The 23439-nt window shown below is 37.8% G+C and overlaps 1 protein-coding gene across 8 annotated transcripts in view; it reads right to left on the minus strand.

Annotated features, from left to right (window-relative positions):
• The window catches only part of SMYD3 (SET and MYND domain containing 3), a 397286-nt gene that overhangs the window by 372583 nt on the left and 1264 nt on the right, over positions 1–23439 (minus strand). The gene's annotated exons all lie outside the window — the stretch shown is intronic.

Here is a 23439-nt window from a genome sequence, read left to right on the forward strand (position 1 = left end):
GATTTAAAATGGGAGTTGGCAAACCAATAAATGTTGGATTTTATAAAGCAGTGATAGTATCAAGAACAAACACATTGAGTATGAGTTAAACCCAGGAAGGCAAAAGTAAAATCTCTGGTAATTGATACCTAAGCACCGCTTTGGGAGAATTACCTGTGAACTTAAAATCACCTTGAAGCTTATAAATGTCTTATAAGATTGTTTGTATTATCAAACCTATCTAATAAGGGCAAAGTGCATGGTGACCACTGTCAAACTAATTGTTCAATCAAGAATCAGTAAGTAAAAGGCATTAGCTCTGTTCTGCTCCATTGCACACAGTTACATCTTTGATAACTGCCCCGTGGGAGTTTATGGATCCTAGATGACCCCTGTCGAAACGCAATTGACTTCTTCCCTGCAAATTCTATTAGAATTGGTCCCTGCATCACTGCCCACAATAATCAAGAGCAGAGATACTGATTTATGTATAAGCATTTTGTTTTAGTCAATAGAATATAAAATAGATGAGGCTACAAGATGGCTCTTATTAAAAAAAAAGTCAACTGCATCCCATTCTATACTACAAATTTTAAAAAATACATATATATTTTTTTTAAATCGTTAGTTTAAAAACTGGAAAAGCTTCAGGAACAAAGGAGAGGGGAAAGGCAAAAGAACTTTGTCTAAATATTGGTCTTTCAAAAAGTATCATAATTCACAAAAAAAAAATCATAAACAACTAATATAACATGCAAATGTAATAGCTCCAAAATTTACTCACCGCAAGAAGCATTACTCTTACAGATTTTAAAAGTTCCTAGTAGGAGCAAAACGGATTGATTTATTGAGAAAGCATACGCTATTTATTAGCAAGTTTAAATATCTGTGTTAGCCCTTTTTCATAGACTTGGAAACCTCAAAGAGCCCATAATCCTTCATTAGAAAAAGTTATTGACTTTCCTCTGCTATAAATATTTAGCACTGTTCAACTCCTCAGCTCAGCTTATATTTTTAAGACATTAAAACTGACCAACAACCTAAAATCTTCCTAACATGGAACACTGGTACAACAAAGGCACTAACAGAACTTTAGGTATTTCTTTTTCATTATTTTCATTTTACTCCTGAATTTCTACAGTTTAAATGTTCCTATAAAGAACAATCCAAGGAGTTTTATGTATAGAAGTTGCTCTCATAATTATGAAAGTTCTAATAAAATCTTCTGAAAATAATTATCAAATGATGAGAAGTACATACATACAGAAGAAAAGCAGATAAATTTAATTAGACAAACGTCATACTCTAATACACGGGACAATGAAAGCAAGAAACACCTCAGCTATCAGTTTCATGGAAATAAGAGAATGATTGAACATAGCCATACTAAAAGTTCAGGAGGTTCTGATGAAGGTCATAGAAGTTAGGAAGGGACCATTCTCAGGAATGTTTACACATATGGGAAACAGAAGGGCAATATAACACAAAATGCAAGAGATAAGCAGACTCCATCAAAACCAAAAACATTTAACCACTGCTAGTTTAAATGCACTTTGGAAGTAATTTGAAGCTATGCAAAGACAGCCAGATTTCAAGGAGTAAGATACTTTAAACACTTGAACTAGATACCAACACAGAAGCTCTGGAAAAGTTAAGCTGCCAATGTAGAAACTGAAGGGAACATTTGAACAGTCCCAACCACAGGAATGATGTACCTACAATGCAGAGATTAGAAAACTTGCAAATACAGCAGAACTGATACTGAGAACAGAGCCTTGCGTAGGCCGACTTCACTATCTTAACAGCAGAACCCCTCTGATGGTTTGTTTCAAATGGATAAATCCTTCCATTAGATATGTTAGCTACATCCTAATTTTAACCAGAGAGCAACCAATATCTCCCTGAGATTATATAAAAATCCACACAGCTCATTAAACATGTAACTATCTTTACTGCCATTATCCTGACCACTAAAGTCAGGATGCATCTCTCAATCAAGCTTGTTTCACTGTAGCTTCATGAATCCAGAACGTATCTGTCTAAATCAAATTGATCTAAAACTTGGACTAAAGACAGCAAAAGTTAAATTCAGATAAATACATACTGGTTGTCAGAAAGCCACACATTTACAGCAAGTTTTTCTTTAAGAACAAACCTTACAGTTTTGCAGCCAAAATGTGCGGTACCTATATGACCATAAGCCTACCCATCCAAAGAATTCAACATTTAGTCTTCCTCCAGTGGCATGCAGCTGTTTAAATGCCAAGAAAATATCTTGGATGTGACCAGATCAGCTGGTTACCATTCTTCAGCCACATACACGGAAAGTCCTCTTCTTGAAATACTTTTTTGCACAACAAACTCCTCTACTCTTGCTCTCCCTCAGGAAAAGTGATCTGTACAGGCACTCACATGTCGCCCCCGCGAGCTCCACGCCCCATCCATCCCAGCAAACTGCAGCACACATGGTCCATTACACTGTTGGCTGGCGTGCTGTGCCACCCCACTCAAACTAAAGCAAACACGTCCCTCCAGGCAAATTTCTCCACTTAATGCTCTATCTCAGCAATTTCAAATTGTGTACCTAACAGCTCTGCAAAACCCTGAGCAGAGGGGCTTAGCCCATCCTGAGCCTGGCAGAATCCACCTTCACATAATGTCATTGTATTTCCTTCTACAAACTTAACCAACAAGCAAGCCATAGCCTAACAAGAAAAATATCTAGGAAAAAAAAACCTTTCAAAGTCTAAATAAAAGTATGAAGGCCCTAAGTAAGGAAGTATTTATTAAAGCCCCTATGCTGGCATGAATTCAAATTCATGTAGTGTACAGTTACTGAGACCAATTGGTAGTAAGATCAAAACAGTAACAGTAGAAAAAAACTTGCATTTTTGCATATCTTCAAATCATTTTAAGTATCATGAATAGACCAGTCTTAAAAAAATGCCTGCAGCAGATATCTGCCATATATTAAAAAACAAACAAACAAAAATACAACTTGGATTCTCACTTTAAATTTGCCCCGCAGAGAATATTTATTGATTCCACTTATGAAATACAAGCCTCTGTCACAGAAAATATTTAATATCTGTGCAAAACTTACTACTTTTATCAAAATAAAAAATAAAATACACCCCCTAAAAATACACTAAAGCCATACGGCAGAAAAACTACACAGTGTTTGCATATGACAAACATTACAATCTTTAAAAGAATATATAAATAATTCAGACTGCCTATGAATCTTGGAATTTTATCCACTTATTTGGAAGAGCTTACACAATGATGGCAGCAGCTGTGGGATGCCTAGAAAGAGTCTGTCCAAATAACTCTCAGTCATTATTGTACTTTCCATACTCTAAAGACTGATCACAAGTTTAAATCTGCTTTTTAAGGAAAAAATCCTGCTTCAGAGGAAGAATGACCACATCAATCATTATGTTCTCACAAAGACATTTTTCTTAATGAAAGAAATTAAGAATACTTAATCTGAATAAATTTATTGCCCAACACTAAATATATTACCCAGGAATAATGTACTTAACTTGAAACAGAATTATCTTTTTTTTTCCTACTATTGTAAGTACACTCTTGAAAATGTCTTCATTTGTTATCACAGATGACTTTTCACAGACAAACAGTCTCAAGTCTAGTTTTTTTAAAATGAAATACTATATTTAAAGTATCAGTTGCACAAGAAAAGAAATTCTAATGTTTGGATACAACGTTTGCTCTGGGACACTAAAGCCACCCTTTCTAAATCAGGAAATACTCATGGGATTCCAAACCTTGTCAGCCACCAGACAGTGCTATAAGGGCCACAGATACCCAGCCTGGTGATTAGCACCACAGAGGCTGCATCACTGCATGAACACCTGACAAACAACTTTAAAAGAAATGTTATTCTTGGCATAGTACACAATATCAGTCAGTCCACACTAGCTAATATCTGAGTTTTATTCTACCAAAACTACTTCACCCTTTGTCTTTTGGAACCAAACCAATCCAGTTTTCAGGCTCAAGATCCATACCTTAGGCATAGATCTAAAGTTTATTTCTACCAGTTATTCTTTTCTTTGGTTTCTAAAACATTCCAAATTTTGAACAAATCTGAAAATGCACACATATATCTGTATGCATTTAAAAGTTATTGGCTTTGCTCAGAAGTAGACTTCTAACAAATACCTAACTCAACAAAGGTAACAAAGTTTGAAACCCAACCTGTGGGAAACAGAGGAGTAAATCTTCTGCAGTTAGTGGTGGGTTTGATTTACAACCCTGGAACAAACTAAGTCTGGCATAATTGACAGAGGTTTATAGACCTTAAGCAAGAGAATCACAAACCTATGTTTCTATAGTTATAAGTAAATGGGTGTTATGGTGAAGGGTTTTAAGTATAATAATGTGATTTTATAGGTTAAGAATTTAGATGTTGTAAAAGAAACCTCTGGGTGGACGTGACTTAACCAGCCACTGGTTACGACACAGCTGCACTGCAGTGAGAAGCACCACAGGTGATAGGTCGTAAAGTCAAAACAAAATTTCATTTTAAGTGCCTATTGGATTAGAAAGTTACAAATTGCCAAGTAACTTTGAAACTTGTGACTATTCTTTGTTATGGCAACTTGTTACTAAATCTCACGCCTCTGAGACTGATGCCTTGTTTGTTATTTGAAGTAATAAATCGTGTCTAACTGCAATAGTCCCATCTCTCTTCACTAAATAATCCAACGGGATGGATCCCCAAAAGACCGGGTTCCAATACCAACCTTTATTTTTTATTGTTTGTTACATAAACCCAATACCAAAGAGTAATTGGAAGCCATAGTCCAGGTATTTGTCACTACTCTGTGCCCTGCAGAGCACCCGAAAGCTGGTTTAAGTGCTGCACTGCTGGCACCCAATGAACAGCATAGCCCCACTGCTGACCTCTCGCCAAAACAATACCCTGCAGGTTTCTCCTGAGGCAGCCCACTTACTCATTCATAACAGGTACACAAGAAACTAACAGTTCACTTCTCACAGGGTTTTGAAGAAATCAAAATTGTCCCCTCTAAAGGGGCAGTTCCCATTGTTGAGATCAGTAGAAACACTGCATGTGATGGACTATTAACACAGATGACTTGCAGCTATAAACACATCTTGGAGGACTCCCCATAATCTTTGAATAAATTTGCATTTATTGTCATTGATTTGGATTGTTCTGTAGGAGAGGACAACCGTAGCATCAGCTTAGATAATAATTCTACTGTGTCTAAAACAAGACATGCATGAACTACCACAAAAAGTCATGTAAAAAATTACCATTAAAATTCATAATGGACTCTTGGGAAAATGGGATCCATGCAACATCACAAAAAGCTAAGGAATTTGTAAAATAAACACAATTTAACAAACAGACCCAGGACGATTTGCATATGATGGAGCCCACATCCAACATCTAATAGAAGTAACCTCCAAGGCTCATATACTAATTAAGAAGGAAAAAAGCACAGTTTGCTCTGTTTCTTTTTTAGTATCAGCAAGACAATATTTCTGGATAAAAAAGGAAAACTTGAGGCTTTTAACCACATTGCACCTGACGGGAACAGGCAACAGAATGAGTGAGCTGTCAATCTTACCCTACCCTTGGGCCACCAGTTACTGCCAGGCTGCAAAGTCCCAGCCACAACGCCTGTACCCAGTTCTTTAGCTCCAGTTAGTTACCAGCCAACAAAAAAGGGCTCCTTAGACCTCCCTGCATCCATTTCCTTTGTGTCATTTCTGCAACAATCTACTGCAATGCATTTTTTCCCATCGTTACTCCTGAGGGCCAGCTGAAACTTCCTATTATTTCAGGATACTCCAGCCAGGCTGCAGAGGGGAAGGTTTGGTATACAGAGTCTACCTTTACTTCATCAACTGCTTTAATTCACAAACATTTCTGGATGCAATTACAAGCAACTGGAAATTGGTGCAGTGAGCCAAGACATGCAATGTTCACACTGTTCTGAAAGACAAGCAGCAGAATTAGCTTTCCCCTGTCAATCCTGAAATAATGCAGCACAGTGGAATGGCACATGGCTGAAGGACACACTGCAGTCCTGCAACTTCCAATCAAGATATTAGTGGGGTGGGGAGGGAGATTTGTGCATCTTTAAGGAACACCTTTAAGGGACGCAGGAAGTAGAAGGATGCTTAGTACAGCAGGAGGTAAGTAATGTATTCTGCATTTTTGGTTCTATTTTGTATTAAGTTTTGGGGGTTTTTTTAAACAGCATGTGACCTAGGTATCATGTTAGAGGGGACATTATGACAGCTCCACACGGGGTAACATCCCATTGCTCACTAAAATTGGTCCATTCTCCCAATAATCAGAAAACAAGTTCAACTATCCTCTGCAGAGGCAACAGCAGCAGTATCATGTGGTTCCCCTCAGCTTTCAGTTCTTGAGCTCACCCTTCTAGGGACTCCTGCCCCACCCTAAACAAACATTACATTAAGATGCCAGGCACATTCTCTTTTAAAAACATATTTCATTTTGCTCATCAAAGCAATTGCTCTTGCATTATTTTAACCTAGGTTCCCCTACACTTACAGAATGTAAATAATTACAGCTGAAATCACTCTCCCCCTTATATTTTACTAGTTAGCAACAGATGTCCCTCACCAGAATTGTTACCCTTTTTTTTTTATCATTTGTTTTTTCACAGAACATGTGAAGAATACATGATGCAAATTAGTCTAAGGAAAATAGTCCTGAATTGCAAAGCTAAAGCTAAATAAAAGCTCTGTCCTTCTCTATGGCATATGAACAATTTTTTTTTTCATCTGGTATGTATGACAATCATGAAGAAAGAACATCTTTTAACTAGAACTGGCACTGAATTGACTCTGGCATAAGTTAAGACAGAACTCCTGCAACATTCAACTCCCTTAAAATCCATACACAGAGATCTGTGAGCAGAAAGAAAAACAGCTGGCAAAGTCTTTTTTTATCAAATCAATCTTTCCTCACACAAGTGTCACATGATCATATAACTGTTCTGCTCTACTCTGTATGCTTTAAATTAATTCTGAGCAACCAAAACCATTTCACAGAAAATTCTACAATCACCAAAGGGATCACATAGAGATGAATTATGTGAAACATACTCAGTTATTCATAGCAACCACAGCTCACATAGATTTTGTACACAGCCTACTACAACTGAACATGCAAGACTATTACCTAATTTTTACTTAATAGAATCCACAATTTCTTTTTTTTCTAGCCACAGGTTACTTGTTATTTATTTCATATAGCAACAGAGTACGTAAATTTTATATCCTATATCATATATTCCAGATGGGGTTGGGGTGGAGGGGGTAAGTAGAATCTGCACTGCTTTTCCAGAGCCTAACTCATCCTTCATAATTTCAGTTCTTTGTAGTCGTTTTGTTTCTCATTGGTAAATTCATTTCTTAGCTAGCAGAGTAATCAACAAATGCATCAAGCATCAATAGCCAGACCAAGGAAACAATTCTTTCTCAGATAGGTACAGAGCTTTAGATGATAGCTAAGTTTTAAACATTTCAGCACTATAAGTGACTGGTTCCCGATTTAAAACCTCAGTAACTGAGCATTTTCCAGTCACAGAGTGGCCCATATTCATTGCTCACATTCTGCTAAAATATTCCCAATAAAACAGATCTATCATTAGAAGACAATTTTGCATTTCAGTGCTGACCATGCTTCCTCATCTGCCAGAAAAATAACCATGAGCATTGAAGGTATGTTTACATCTGGGAGAGAATCTGCAGATAAAAGCCAGTGTGTCTGAACACAAGGAATTGACCCCATCTTATATGATCAGTGTGATTGGACTCCTCCTCAACTTACTGTTTTGGAATTTCTTCTCCTTTCCCAGTGGGGTTGGGTTTTTTGAGTAATCCTGCAGAGCTAACCTCCAGAAAAATGTCAGCCATCCACTGTCATAAGATGGGATCAACCATGAGGAAGGAACAAAGATACTTAAGTACAACTGCATCAATAGTAACAAAGACAATTCATCAAAATCTTCACTTGCTACTGGTAATGAAAAAAAATGGGGGCACATCTGAAGATATAAATCATCTCTTCTATTACTGAAAACTTCTCAGCATTAGGATATTTAATATACCAACATTCAGAGAAACAGTCCAATATCTTTTGGTACCAAAAGGGACCAACATTTTGTATCAAAAATGTTATATAGTTCACAAAATCAGGAGGAAAAAAAAAAAAAAACCCTAACAAAGAGATCTTCCTGTACATAAATCAGGCTTCAAAATTCAAACTTGATTTTCTAAGTAAAATCAAAATCCACAGTTCAATTTTTAATCAGAAATAACTTTAGCAAATTAATTGTTTAAAAATCCTACAGTCCTGAAAAATGCTTCAGGCTTACTTTTAGGTCTCCTGCAAATAAGAGAGGAAGAATTTAAGAGGGAAAAGAAAAATGGGGTTAAACAGGGTTTAAGGGGTTAAACAAAAAAGGGGTTAAAAACAGGGTTTAAGGGGTTAAACAAAAAAGGAACTCCAAAATATATGGAGATCTAAAGGATTTATTTTTCTTGTGCCAGGCATGTGAAATGCACATTGCACTAGTACTGTAACAGATGTTCCAAGTTCTCATGTACTCTTGAAGTATAATTTTCTAATTCATCACAGCATCTTATAGAAATGAAATGGCAAGAGTAAGCATTCATTTCCTGAAACTTGAGTTCAAACACTGATTAGGTCAGAAATGAAATGAAACAGCTCAATGCTACAAGATGACCCATCTCCTGTACCTTATGTCCAATGTCTAATCCCTTCAAACCGGAGTGGATACACCTAAACACCTCCTAAGGTCAGACCTTGTGTCCACAGAGAATAGAAAGCTACAAACCTAACTGTCACTGAGAAATCTGATTGCAACTGCAAAATATCTTTAAAATAGCATAATTTCAAATTTCGTATTAGCTGAAGCACGTGGAAGACATCAACTAAAATTAGTGTTGAAGAGCACCAGCTCCTATTCTGTTGGGAAGAGGTACACAAGTGTACTTTGGCCACCTAGAAAACAAAACCAAAGTATCATGAAGCCACAGTTAATTTCATTTTGGTGGGTTTAACTTGCTTTTCTCACTGCTGGCCATTTTGGAAGTGGGTAGACAAGCTTCACTTGTAATTTTTCCTTTTTTTTTAAAAATTTTAAACTTATCTACACAGAGAAATTCAACATCTGTCAAGAAAGATGAAGTTGTCTAAGTCTTACAGCCTAACTAAACACTATTTCTGTGTCTGGCACTGATCTTTTCAATGATCATCTTTTCAGTGAAACTGAGCATGCAATTAAAAAACCTGATCACACTACTAAGACTTTTGAGACAAATTAGCTTTTTAAATGTTGAGTATTTAAAGTGAGTTTAGGAAGGATGTTAGTCAAATGCAACTTAAAATTGTCGATTAGGTTAAAAAAGAAAGCGTAAACAGAATAGTGCTTCTGCATGACATAGAAAAGCAATTTTATTTCTGGGTAATTGTTGCTTTTTTCCTAGAATTAAGGTTATTGTAAGTGAGGCTTTCTCCAGGCATATTTTTAAGTCCCAATCATGTCCATTCACTTCTTCAAACTACATTAATCCTCTTGAATGTTCATTCCCTGGGCTGCTACTACCTGTGTTCACCAGATACAGCTTCTCTTCACAACAACATCCTGGAAAAAATTCTTCATCTTATTGGGAAACAACTTTGTTTACACGACAAACCAGGACACATCAGCCCTCCCTACCAAGACATTTTTACTGTGGAGGCCCCCAAAAAACAAGCCACAGAGGGCGTTGGTCATTGGTGAAACCCCAACAGTTGAATTCAAGTGGTGAAAGGACACCACAGTTCCTGAAGACAGGGCCAGGCTCTGCTTGAAGCAGGTAATCCAAAAACAACGTGGAGTACCTGACCTCCACACGGAGCACCCAGCAGCACCTATCACAGCACCACCTAAATACCACTTTGGGGGGTTTAATGCAAAGCACAAGAGCAGCAGCTGCACTGACATCCCCCAACCCCACAGTATAATTAAGCAGTTTACAGTCTTTGAGCATGAGGAGAAGGGGCATTTGCTTCGAAGTAAAGTCCACTGCTGAAACAGGCTAAGGAACTAGACTGAGCAGTTGGAAAACATCGCTCCTTGTGGACAGTTCTATAGGAACTACAGTCACATTAACATACGATGTTTATGCTGACTGAACACATTTCAGAGTCAACTTTCTGCCAATGAGGCTTTGTCAACACACAATCATGCAAAAGGTGAAAAACTAGTACGACACAAGAAGAAGCGAGTCCAAATGTTTTTAATGTCTTTAATGTTTTTCCAGTAACTGCTATGACATTTTTAAAATAGGAAAAGATATGACTTCTATTAGAAAGGTTGCTCCAAAAGCCTGATATTGAAGCCAATACTGTACAAAGCTTTGTGGTAAGTCTCATTAAGAGGTCTATTCAACGGCCTACCACCACGACACTACCTTGCACAGAGTGCCAGCAGTAACTGGACTGCCTTAGTAAAAACTTGCTTCCTCAAATGTACACCATATTTATTTGTCAAATATAACCTCAGTAACTTTAAAACAAAAATCAAGAAGAAGGAATGAATGGGTTTTTGTAATTAATATAATGTAAAATTGATTGGGAAATAACTTTGCAAAATTAAGAACTAATTTTTTGAAAGACTGTTAAAACATAATTTTTTATTTCAGCTATGAGGTAAGTTTAAGAGAACATAATCCTTCCAATTAAAATTAATCCAGAATTTTTTATTGCATAAGAAGCACCCATATGCATAAAAAGAAAACACACCTGAACAAAAAAAAAAAAAGCGTTTATGGAAATTACCAATTCTAGGAATCATACAATTAAAACCTTTTTCTGCCTTTATTCTAACAGGAGATAACTGCAGGGGTGAGTCCACGCAGATTTTATTCTTCCTTATTGTGAACTCACATCCCCAACATCAGTAAACAAGAGATACACATGTCAAGGACAAACTTTATTTCATAGGTACAAGCCTAGGAAAAACTGGAGGTCACTCATTTTCACCAGTCAGAATGAATACTAAGGACTCACTACAAGATAGAGACAAAACATCTGCTCTATTAAAAGCTACTGTAAGTTTGTGGCAAAACTGGAAGCATTTCAAAGCCAAGAAAAGTTCCGCTCGCAGAATGGGCCAGGGTAGCAGGATAGGAGAAGGTTTCTCTTGTGGAGTCCTGGGAGAAAGCACAGCCTGGAATGACATTCCTAAACCTACAACCACTGATTAAACATTGTCTTAAGGCAAAAATTCTACACAATGAGCTTAAGCATGCATTGCAGTTTGTAGCCAAGTTATTATCTGCAATAAACTGATAACCATTCATTAACTTCTGAGCATAAGAGACAACTGGCAAGCTATTTCATGCCTCAAAGAATTTACAGCAAAAGGGAGCCAAACACACAGTGCAGGCGACTTTATATCAGGAAAATAAAATGAATATTTAAAAATGCCATTCCCTTCCAGCTATAAAATGGATCGACATTGAGATGTTCCAACAAATGCAGTTTTTAAAGCTGATTCTGAATCCTTATGTGCTATAAGAAGAAAATTAAGCATAGTCTTTCAATTAATAACAAACAGCTATTAGTAAAGTACTTTTTAGTGAAAACTAATTTTATTATCAACGCCCATATGAACAAGTACCAAATATGTACTTCACAAGCAACCCTAGCTACAAGGGTCATAAAAAAGTATGTGTACTGACACATATAGCTTATAAGACGCCACGGGGGGAGGTTAAGAAGATATGAAAATTAAAAATTAATAGGTCTACAGTACTGTAGTTCTGAACAGACATATTCCCAAAGTCACAACTTCCAAGGCAATCTCTAAGGACAAGATCTTTGGCTCCATAATAATTTCTGAAGCACTTGGGAGTTCTGTAAATTATCTGTAATGTAAATTTCATCTGCTTCAAAGCAGATTAAGGGAAGGAAAACTGCAGAAGTGACCAGAGCCCTACATCAGCTCCCCACAACAGAAAGCCAAACATCACTGTATTCTGTGCACACCAAACACTGACATTGCTGAGAGCTACGTGTTCAAAGACAAAATATGTCCTTTAATAGTTCAACTCCTCCTGAGACTCAGAAACAAGATAAGAAGCTAAAACCAACTTTGAAACAGGATATTCAGAATTGCAGGTAATATCCGTGTTCATTGGCACAGACTGTGATGCCTTATGTGATTTTCTGCCACCAGGAAGCATAACCACCCTGATGCCGTGTTGCAAACAGCCCCAGGCCCTCCAGTTACATGCCTCACATTGGTGCTTTCATCTCACAGCCCTCCTGACCAAATACAAAGACACAAATTTCTACTCAAAATCCAGTTTCCGCCACACCAGTTTGCCTACAGGTTCATAGAGATCTTTTAAATTTAAAAAAAATCTTGTCTATTTGAACCATTTCTACCCTCTCTGTAGGATGCTTTGCAACTTCTGGAAATTCAAATCTTTTACAGAAATTACAAATCCCTTCCTAGTCCTGTATTTTGTTCCCATGAGTCACACAGAGGGCCATAGCCATGTAACTTTCCAGGGAAAAATAGGACTTCAGGTCTCACCTTTCCAAGTATCTCTGAAATTTTTACACAAAAATTGGAAAGCATTTTTCATTGCTTTTTAAACCATAAATACATTGTTAACTTTAGCTTCCATCTGCTAAATTCTTTCTTTGCTTTGGTAATTGATTTATACCACAATATCATCCATACCTGACCAGTACTTTAAAAAACTGCCGTGCTCTTCCCTTATGATCAGTTTTTCCCAGAAATATTTAATATCCCTTCTGCTAAGAGCAGCTCTCCAGGTTATGTCTCCTGAGTCCATTTCAAGTAAAGAATTTTTCCCACTGACATTTTCTTTAGTCTGTTGTATTTCCCATTCCACTGGCCTCTTTACTGTTCCTTCTATGATATCAGTTAAGCTGCATTTTTTTTCCACACAAACTTTTTTTTTTTTTGCCAAGGACAAGCAATTTTCACAGCTTTTGAAACCGAAAGGAACAATCATATCATCCAGCAAATTGCAAGGACCACAAAGTTTTGCATGGCAGAGCTTTCAGCTCTGGCAGAATTAGGATGTATTTTACCAATTTTAAAAAGCTGTGTTAATTCCAAGTATACACATAAACTTGTTGGTGTTGGATAGTTTCCTAGCGGTACTGGTAAATTTACAGCAGATAGGCTTTCTGGTGCCTATAAGCACTTTTTAGGATTTTCAAGTGGGTTAAGGTCAAATATTGCCCTGAAGGTGATATACAAACATATAATTAAAATATTTTTATTTGACATGCTATCAACAACTTCTAAATATATGGGTGAGTGCAATAAACCTCAAACCCCTCTCAAACAGATAATCAAGGAAAGACCTCATTAAATTTAACAGACAAAAGAAGAGCTGTAATCCTCCAATTATGTATCTGAACTACAAGGTTATCCTTCATCTGCCACACTCCTCATACATGCATTAAAATATACACATCAGCTGACAATATCTTCAGTTTTATACATGAGCAAGACATCAAAAAAAGAGGTGATTCTTTGATTCTATTGACTCCCTTCCCCCAAATTGTGCTCAAAGACTGTCCATGAAGGAGAAAGGAGAAAAATGATAACCAGTCCTTACAAGTGGGTTGTAAACACAAGTAATGTGATGTGTATTATTGCAAAGGGTATTTCTAGAAATGCAGCCAACAGCAGCAGAAAGGTAAATGCTGCCCGAAATACTGAATAAAACAAACACCATCAAAATAAAATCTTGAAAAATCCAGTAACTCCCCAAACAATGAAAAATTAGTTGAATATGTAATTCGGCACACACATACCACATTCCACACATGCATTTATTTTTTATCCTAAATTCCATAGGGGGCATTAACTCAGAACGAATGAATCCAACCTGTGTCATATTTTATATACATGCAACAGGATTCTCCTGTCAGTACACTTTCCAATAGAAAGGTGAATCCAATAAAACAACCCCACAACAAATTTTCAGAGTCTTTAGAGGGGTCTTTTTGCATAATTCTTTTGCATACAACGCTCAGCAAGCCTGCACTCCTTATGGAGTTTCATTAAAAACTGAATTTAAGTAGTTTTAACTTATCAGAACACAGAATAAAGCAATAATCACATAAAACAGTCAGTGCAATTCAATCAAAATGACTGCCAAAGCAGCAAAGGCTATTAATTGGCGGCAAAACCCACATATAAGCAATACATAGGCTGACTACATGTCTAATAAAATACTAGGTATCCATTAGGAGTGGCAAGATTAACTTCTTTCAGCAACTGGGTTGCTAACTAAGAGCCTCTATAACTGCTATTTTTATTCCTGTCACTCTTTTTAGTGCTCATCAGCACAGTCACCTACTTACTTAGCCACAGAAAGGGACATTTTTAGAGTAATAGATACTTACTTACATAAGTATGATGTGTTTATTTTGTGGAACAAAACCAAAACTAAAACAAACAAACAAAAAAAGACCCAACATAATACTGTAGAAGATCTTACTGATGATAAAATACATTTCATCGCTGTATCTGTTTTATACCTGATATCGTACATATCTTGTGTGGATTGCTGCAAAGCCTCTTTTTCCTGGGGCAAAGACTTCAGATAAATCAATCACCACATGTTGAGTTTCATACAGTATTTCAAGAAATTGTTTCCATTGCTATTCCATCTGTTGTGCAGGAATATCAACTACTATGACTCTTTTAATATGACAAGTGGATAAAATTCATAAACAGTTGAGTAGCCAGTCTCATTTGTTAAAACAACATAGATGCTTATGACCATAAATCTGAAGTGGTTTTCGGTCCCACTTCAATTGTTCTTTTAAATCTTTCAATCTGTTTTTGCTTTTTCAGAAATCTGGACTAAGATACTTTCAACAGCTGAAGGACTTGGAGTCAATACACCACAGAAATCAAAGCCAGCTACACGAAGTACAAACCCACACCAACATTCACTCAATGCTTAAATATATGTATCCAGAGTTTGATCAAAAAAAAAATCTTAACTTTTTTTTCAGAGGAAATTAAACCATAGTGTACTAGCCTGGCATAAATTTTCTCATCCTATACAATATTCAGTAAAGATTTCAAACACAATGATCTGCAAAGTGGAAATTATTTCTCACACACAGGGTGCATAGAAATGGAGGAGATAAAATTTATGAGTATACTTTTATACACAGCAAGTCTCCCTTAGTACACCACTTATCTCAGAAGGAGTAGCAGGCTCTATTTCTGTGATGGAAAACAGCAGTCAGGCCACAGCTGGAAGAAGAGGTGTCATAGTTTATCGTACCAGGGAGGAGTAGTACTTAAAACAACACAACAGGGAAAAAAAAAAAAAATAAACACCAAGACAGCACTCCAGTTTGAACCTTTATGTTAAAGTGAGCTGCTTTCAAGCTCTTCTTGACTAATAAATAAAAACAAGTTTCTGCCCAAGAAGTACAAAATACACTGAACAAGTATTTTACCCTAGGAAACACAGACAGTTTATTTCATGCTCAGTATTTCCTGAGACAAACCCCTCCCTGAGGACCATGCTTCACCAAACATCTCCACTTCTTTCTCCCTATTCTACCATGCTCCTTCCCACTACCAAGAATGCCATCACCACAGAAGTTGTCTTTTCAGGTCACCAGTGCACACTCTGAGCAGTTGAATGAGACATTTCAGTTAGATTGTATGAATGAGCCATATTTGGGTGAATTGTAAGAAGGGGTTTACAGTTGATAAGACCGTTTTCATTTCCTCTTTTAACTCAGTGATGATCTTTTACTCCTTTTCTGCACTTCTATATCTTCTGTGATTCTGAGATCATACCCACTCCTAATCACACCCTCATAAGTAGTGCTCAACACACTTGCTGGCTTTTTTTCCTTTGAATGCTTAAACCTGATGACACAGGAAGCACACAAACACTACACGAACACCCAAGGGCAAGCCCACCCTGAGTCAAGCCAAAATTGTATTTCCTGCCTACTGACAGCAGGATCAGGTACTCAGAGGCCAAGAAGATACTTTAAAAAAATCAGTCTGTAATTTCACTTAAGCTTAACCAATGAAATTAATAGCAAAGCAAACCCTGAGCTGAAGGCAGCTAGCAGTTATGATGATAAACAGGAAAGCTAAATATTGCATGAATAGAGGATTGCAGCTTGAGTTAGCACAAGATTACTGGTGTTCAACAAATTGTGTCGCTTGACACTGACCCTAGAGTCATAGGACACCCTTGGAAATGATTCAAAACTTCAACTTGGCCTCTAAATAAAATCTCCCATTCAGCCACAGAGGCACGGTGAGAATTGTGATTGATAAGCACAGATCCCAAAATAAGTAAAATCCGTTTCAAAAATGAAATCAGAAAAGTTGAGACACTCCCTTGTTACCAAGACTTCAGTCAAAGGTGGTAAGAAACAACTGCAAATGTCTGCAATGTTTCTTCTGCTAAACTGAAGCTAGGAAATGCTTCTGAGGAAGTAAAATATGACTGAAATATGACTTGGTAAAGAAATGAGGGTGGGGTCTCACGGAACTAGACTGGACTACAAGGCAGAAAAAATTGTCCTCAACACTAACAATCCAGTCAATCCTGCACACCTGAAAGCCCTACTTGTCCTAAGGATATCGGTAAGAGCTCAGAAATTCCCCTAACTGTCCCTTGTACAGTTTCATTTTTAGCTGCAGCAGACTAAAGGCCAGCTACTACCAGACAGCACAGCCCTGACCATCAGACCTTGACCCCTGTTCAATGGCCACTTCAGCTCTCTTCCCCCAGCATTAAGCTGATTCAAGGGCACTAAGACTTCTTTATTTTGGTAAAGCATGTTTTCTGCCAGTTTATTTCTCTGCACCAGTGTATCATAGGTCACATAAGCAGCAAAGTGCCAAATGAGAAGCAGAAGGTGCATGCAGGAAGGAGAGCAAGGACTCAGGAGAGAAGAATGCCTGCCCTTTCAGCAGCTCCTAGCCAGCACATCAGGTAAGTTGTCATGCAGATCCATAACTTCAAAATATGAATGGGTGGGGTAGAGAGACATGCAGAAAATTCTATCAGCCTCACCCCTCTAATTTTGGATAATTCAAAACAGCTGTAGCAACTGGCTCTGAAGACAAGAAGATTCTTCAAGGGAAAACTGCATCATTCCATACACTATACAGGCAAAAGCACAGAGTGGCTTTTGAGTACAGCCACAATGGAAGCAACCACTAACAATCCAAGAATTCCAGCACCTATGGACAAGATATCAGTAACAGTTCTTAAAGAATTTAAACAATAATTTCCTAATGCAGTACAAAACTTTGAGCAACTTACACATAATTAAAAACTTTCTTTGGGAAATATCTGGAACTAATTGTGTCATTACATTAGCTAGAGGTTACCATATTTTAATCACTGATGTTTTCCCTCTTAGTGCTGATTATAATTTTGTACTTGCACAATTACAGTTCAACCTAAGGGAATGCATACTAAAGACAATCCAATCCACAAACTTATTTTCATTGTTTTATCAATAACTGCAAGCAAAGAGTATTTATGCAGAGTATATTAATAATTTTAAATGGTAATATTAGGTACTGCACCATGCAGAACAGAAATACAGTATCAGGTGTGGATTGCACATACACAGTAAAACCTAAATTGAGTAAAATCGACAAGATGACTACAATTTAAATGGTCAGTCACAGCTTGACAGGACAACAATTTTGATATAATAACTTTCAAATTACAGAGCAGTATAAGCATGAAAATTGTATACACAAAATCCCAACACAGTAATAGCTTTAGGGCCCTTTAAAGCATGTCTAAAATTTTCATTTTCCATAAATGACAGGCATGGCAATAAAAACTCTTGACCTGGGAGAATTTATTTTTAACAATGCCTCTCCCTTTTCTATTTCTCCTGTTATTTACAGGAGCAGAGTCAGGTTGGCAGCAGCAGACAAGAACAACAGTTTTGAGGCCACAAGGCAGGGGAGGAAGGGAAGGAGATCAGCAGTGACCATGTATTACCTAAAGCAAGCCCAAGGTATCCAAAGCAGTGAGGAGGCACAAATTGAAGACCAAACTACTATGCAATGAAAAGAAGGGTTTCCAGCTAACAGAACCTGAATTACACTCTCAAAACAAGCCTCCAAGATGAATAAACAGTCAGTCAGAAACACCTACCAAGGGATATTCCTAACAGCAACACATGAAACTCCTGACCACACAAAAAAAGGGTGCTGAGAGCAAAGTAAACCAAATAGGCAGGCAGGCCAGGACAACTTCGTATGAATGCTATCCTGAATGCCAGAGCTTCCTTCCTCCCCACCTTCAACCTGACTCCAAACAGAAGGAATGGGAGATGGAGATTGTAATTTCTGGTATAGACCTTCTCTGGATGAGATGCCGCAGGAAAGCACAGTCTATGTTTTCACTCTCTCTCACAGAGGATTTTCCTGGCAGCATGAGACTGCAGCCTGAAAGCCACTTCTATGGGTCCCGCTGGCATGAGGGCAGAAAAAAAGCATTTCTCTACTGCTTTTCATAAAGTTGCTTCAACACTATGGGAGTAAATTGAGATGGGGGGGAAGAGTCTCTTCTTAGGAAAAAGCTGCCTTTCTTCAGGCTGCCATTCAGCTTCAGAGAGAAACATTACTGCTGCTGGTGGTGGTGGTGGTGTTTGCTTTCTCAGGTCTTGGGAAACACTCTCAGAAATGTACATGGAACCTCACATTATACTTTGTATAGCTCCTGTCTCACATACAATTTTATTTCACATGCATTGCTCTTACTTTACACGTCAGGTACATCAAGAGACAGCGCTGCAATTTCACTGCTAACTGTCAGAATGCTCCATCAAGTTAGAGCATATCATTCCCAGGATCATCCTACCCCCAAAGTACAAAAACATACCTGCTCCTAATACTCACACTGTAATTAACACTAATAAGTTTTTTTTATATTCCTCTACTCCATAAGAGGTTCTGCATCTTGAAAACTACTGGAACTCTTTCTAGAATTTTGCCTGTCACTGAAGGGATATGAAACACCTCATACTTCTCACATCTAAAAAACCTTGTTGACTTATTGACATGGCACCAAATCATGCTGACCAACTTTATTCACTTGTGTGGTAAGTCTAAGAATTATGTTCTTACATACATTTAAGGAATTTTTTAAATGTTGTTGTTCCATTCTATAAACAACCATGGAAATGCAGTATTCCACAGGAGGGGAAAAACCCGAAACACCTTTTCATACAAGCAAACCATAAAACATATCTAAAGAACTATAATACTTAACTATCTTCATTTGAGAATTGATGAAAAGTTAAAAGTCAAAGAATGTATCATCAAATATTAGTTTTCCACACTTTAGAACCCCTGTAGAACAAAATATAAGTATACTAGGAACACCTAGAGCGACAAAACAGGATGTTTTCAAGAAACTAGCATAAATTTAAAGCTATTTCTGTAATAACCAGCAACAGAAGTATTTTTCAGATATAAATGAGGAGGCAGTCTAGATTTTATAGCCTTGTGCATCACTGGAAGTCTCATACATGCTAAACATCATGTAATGAAAGAGCGTCCCTTAGCTTGCACCTAATCACCCAGCAAAGCTGGAAGCAGCAGAACTTGGATGCTGGGCTAAGAGAGACACTCTCTTTGGTGCTTAAGGAAGCAACTTAGCTTTACTGGTGAATGACTGAACCTTCGTGGAGAAACTCCCATTCGTACAGAGCCAAAATAATGAGCTCCTCTCCTCTCTTGACCTCTCTGCTGCAGTGTGAAAGGGGTACACTTGAACAGTTAACAACTAGTTGTCCTCAGGCAGAACCACACAGCTTCAAGCCAGGGTCGAAGTGGTAGGAAGGATCACGCAATCACAACCACCTCCCTTGTCCTTCTCTTTCTGAATCAAACCCTGCTTCTCTCTACTTAAAAAATTCCACACCATGGTTAAAAATTAACGGTATTTTTGTACCTTCAGGCTGTCATTATCTTAGGCATTCCATACTTTAACAATGGTATGCCAACTTGCATGGTGATGATGATGATAACAGTGACACAATGTTGTATTAGTAGCAGTAGTCATAACAGTAGTAATAACAATAACAAAGCAGCCAATTTAGGAGTGTGTCAATGCTGAAGACACAGGACTGAATGCACAGTTCTGAATGTAAAGGTGTTTCCACTTAGCTATTTTTAAATCAGCTAAAATAGAGCAAGGAGCACACAATTGCTGGCCTGTGTTTAGTACCTTGTAATTACCCAACTATTCAGGCAATTTTTGGTTATATTTCCCGTACTCCAATAAAGTTTGCTGTCACTTCTAACGTTGTCTATCACCACTCCTAGTTTTAATGCTCTTTAATGCTTTTCCCCTTTCTAAATATGTTCGAAAACTTGTAGTCATTCAAAAATCCATTCATACTTCCTGTTAATCCACTTCCAGAGTCTGAACCTCTGACCTTACCCAAACAAGAAACGCTAATGCCTTTCATTTCATAGTCCATACATAATATTGTTCATTACTTATTCTCATATATTCATTTCCCTTAAAGGCAGAAGTGGTATAGCATTTTGAAGTAGGATGGTGTTACCTCTTTTTTCTACTTTTTCTGAGACTCGGATTCTAGAAACTTTGTTTGCTTGCTGCTAAGTATCAACCAGGACTTAAACTTTCTTGCAGTTGGTTCTTGTAACTACAAGGCATCACAGCAATGTTTTGTGAAAAGCAAACATCAAAGGTATAACTTGATGCGGCTGGTGTGGGGTCAGTAACTCTGACCCAGGAAGCAGTGACCGGACCAGAGAGATGGTCCCGTGAGGAATCATCTTCCCGAGGCCCAGTGTCTTCCCTCAGCTGTACCCAGAGCGCCCTTGCAGAGAAGCTGTCAGCTCTTTAGTGATTGTCAGCTCGTGATTTCAGCTCTTTGCTCTGCAGGGCAGTCTCCAGGCCAGACCAGGAGGAAAGAGATGAGAGACCCGCATAGCAGTTCTGCATGGGGCAGCTTTATTAGTCCATACCCGGCAAAGGGAAGCCAGGGACGAACTCTCTCTGCTCTCACAGGGGCAGAGGGCTAGATCTTATAGGGATACAGGGAGTGGGTGTCAGAGGGTAAAGGCCAGTGGGTTACAAAGGATCTGCATAGGGTCTCCCAGAGGATTCTGGGTCTGTCTTCTTCTCACCATAACTGAAAGTGGCTGCCTTTCCAGGGGGAGTTCTGCTGGGAGGTTAAGCAATCTCCTTATCTCAGCAGGCCTCCCTCCAGGGCAGGGGCTGGGCATACCCCACAAAAACTGACTTTCACTTCATTTTGATTCCCAATCTGTAACAGGCTGGGGATATTCTCAATTCAAAATCTGAAAGTCAGATGAACATTAAAGAGGTATTAAAGCATGAAGGAAGCCATACAGAAAACCTTTAATTAGTAAGAGAAGAATAATCTTTTCTGTGGCTTTCCCCAGGAAATTGTTGGCAAAAGATGCTGGCCATTCAAATTTTGTCAGACTTCCATAAAAGTAAAACCAGCATGTTTCCAGATGACTGACCTGAACACTACAGATACTCTCACAAAAAATGTACCATCATGCAACACATCATGTTCTCCCAAGACACTGCTTCCATAGAAATACACACTGTCAGCACTCTTCTTCATCAAAATTTGTACTTCAGAGCAAATCTTTATTATGTATCCTATTTCAGGACAGTATTTTTTATAATTGCTAACAGAATACCATTCAAACAGCTACACTATCATATTAAACCATCTAGAGCAGAGTATTTTAGCCCAGCCTTGTATAAAAAACATGAACCTCTCCATTAGAAAATACAGGGTTCTGTTTGAATAAGAAGAAATCACAAAAGGGGAGACAATTACAAAAATCTGCCATCTGTCTACAATGTAGACCTAACAACACTGACAAAAAAATTATTGTCACTATAAAAACAGTACCAACAGCCCAGTAAGATAAGGATGGGTTGTTAATCTTTCTACCATTAGATGCACTATGTGTATATAAATACATACATATATATATATATATATTTGTCCTTGTATATAAATAATTCAGCACTTTAAATCCACAATAATAGTCACTTTAATTGAGGTAAGACTAAGCAGAACTACTGCACTATCTGAGCTTTCCTCTCTGAAACAGAGCAGCAAACTGACAACAGCCAACCTTCCCCTGCTTTGGTACATCAGACCATTCCTGTAGGAATTTGGCCAAGGTCATAGAGTAAGTCAGCACCATCACAAGCCTGTGACCCCAAATTCTGGCAAGACCATGCTGCCTCTCAGCAGGCAGTCCATAAGGAAGATACTCTGCATTTCATTACCCATCTTCTGGCTCACCCAGCACTTCTCATACAGCCTGAAACTGCATCAAACAACATTCACTACTACAAGCCAAGAGACAAAAAAAAGTATAGAATTACACGTCACAGTGTAAAGCCTCAAACATTAATTACATATATAAAAGAATTGCTAAAACACTAAATCAATGTTAAGAACTAGACTTTTTTAAAATTTGTGTTCCTGTACTGCCACCTAAAGATCAGAGTGAAAAACAGGAAAACCAGTGGACAACGTGACTTTTATCTGTAGTCCTGGAAATGAGCAGTAATGTTTTTCTGATACCTCACTTTGAACAATGACCACAACAGATTCAACCAGATCAAAACAGATTGATGAAACAGTTCTATTTCACATCATAGTTTAGCAGTACTTCACCATTTGATTAATTTCTATACATTACCAAAGGAAAAAAAAAAAAAACTTGAGCTCTCTGTATGGATGTATATATATCTCCTTTAATTAGATGAATGTCAGCTTGGACAGTCTTGATCTATAAACTCTGTCTAGCCACAGCACATTTTGCAAAGGAAGACGGACTGGTGGAAAAATATTTTTTACTTCCTTATTTACTTAATTAAACTGCTATCACTATTTAGGGGGAAAAAAAAGAAACACGAATTAATAACCTCTCATGATAAACAAGTTGGTAACACCATTATTTTTCCCAACAAAACATGCCCTGGTTACACATCTACATCTGAACACCTCAGATTCACTTTTATTCCACCTGTTGCTGCACTCAGCCTGTCTTCTGAAGTCTCTCTCTCACAACTTCAAGTGGAAAATGTTCAGTCACCACCCCAAAGGATTCTGATGTCACAAGTCAGACTTCACAGATAAAACAGCCAGAAATCTTTTGAGTTTGGCGTTTATTTGGGGGGGGGGGGGGGGGGGGGGGCGTGGTTTGAGGAGCTTTTGTTGGGTTTTTGCTTTGGTTGGGATTTTTTTTCAATGTGCTGAAGTAAGATGCAAGCATTGGCTGGGATACATTGATAAATTTTTCTTTG

The sequence above is a fragment of the Corvus cornix genome, chromosome 3, assembly GCF_000738735.6.
Source record: "Corvus cornix cornix isolate S_Up_H32 chromosome 3, ASM73873v5, whole genome shotgun sequence".
Taxonomy (NCBI): domain Eukaryota; kingdom Metazoa; phylum Chordata; class Aves; order Passeriformes; family Corvidae; genus Corvus; species Corvus cornix.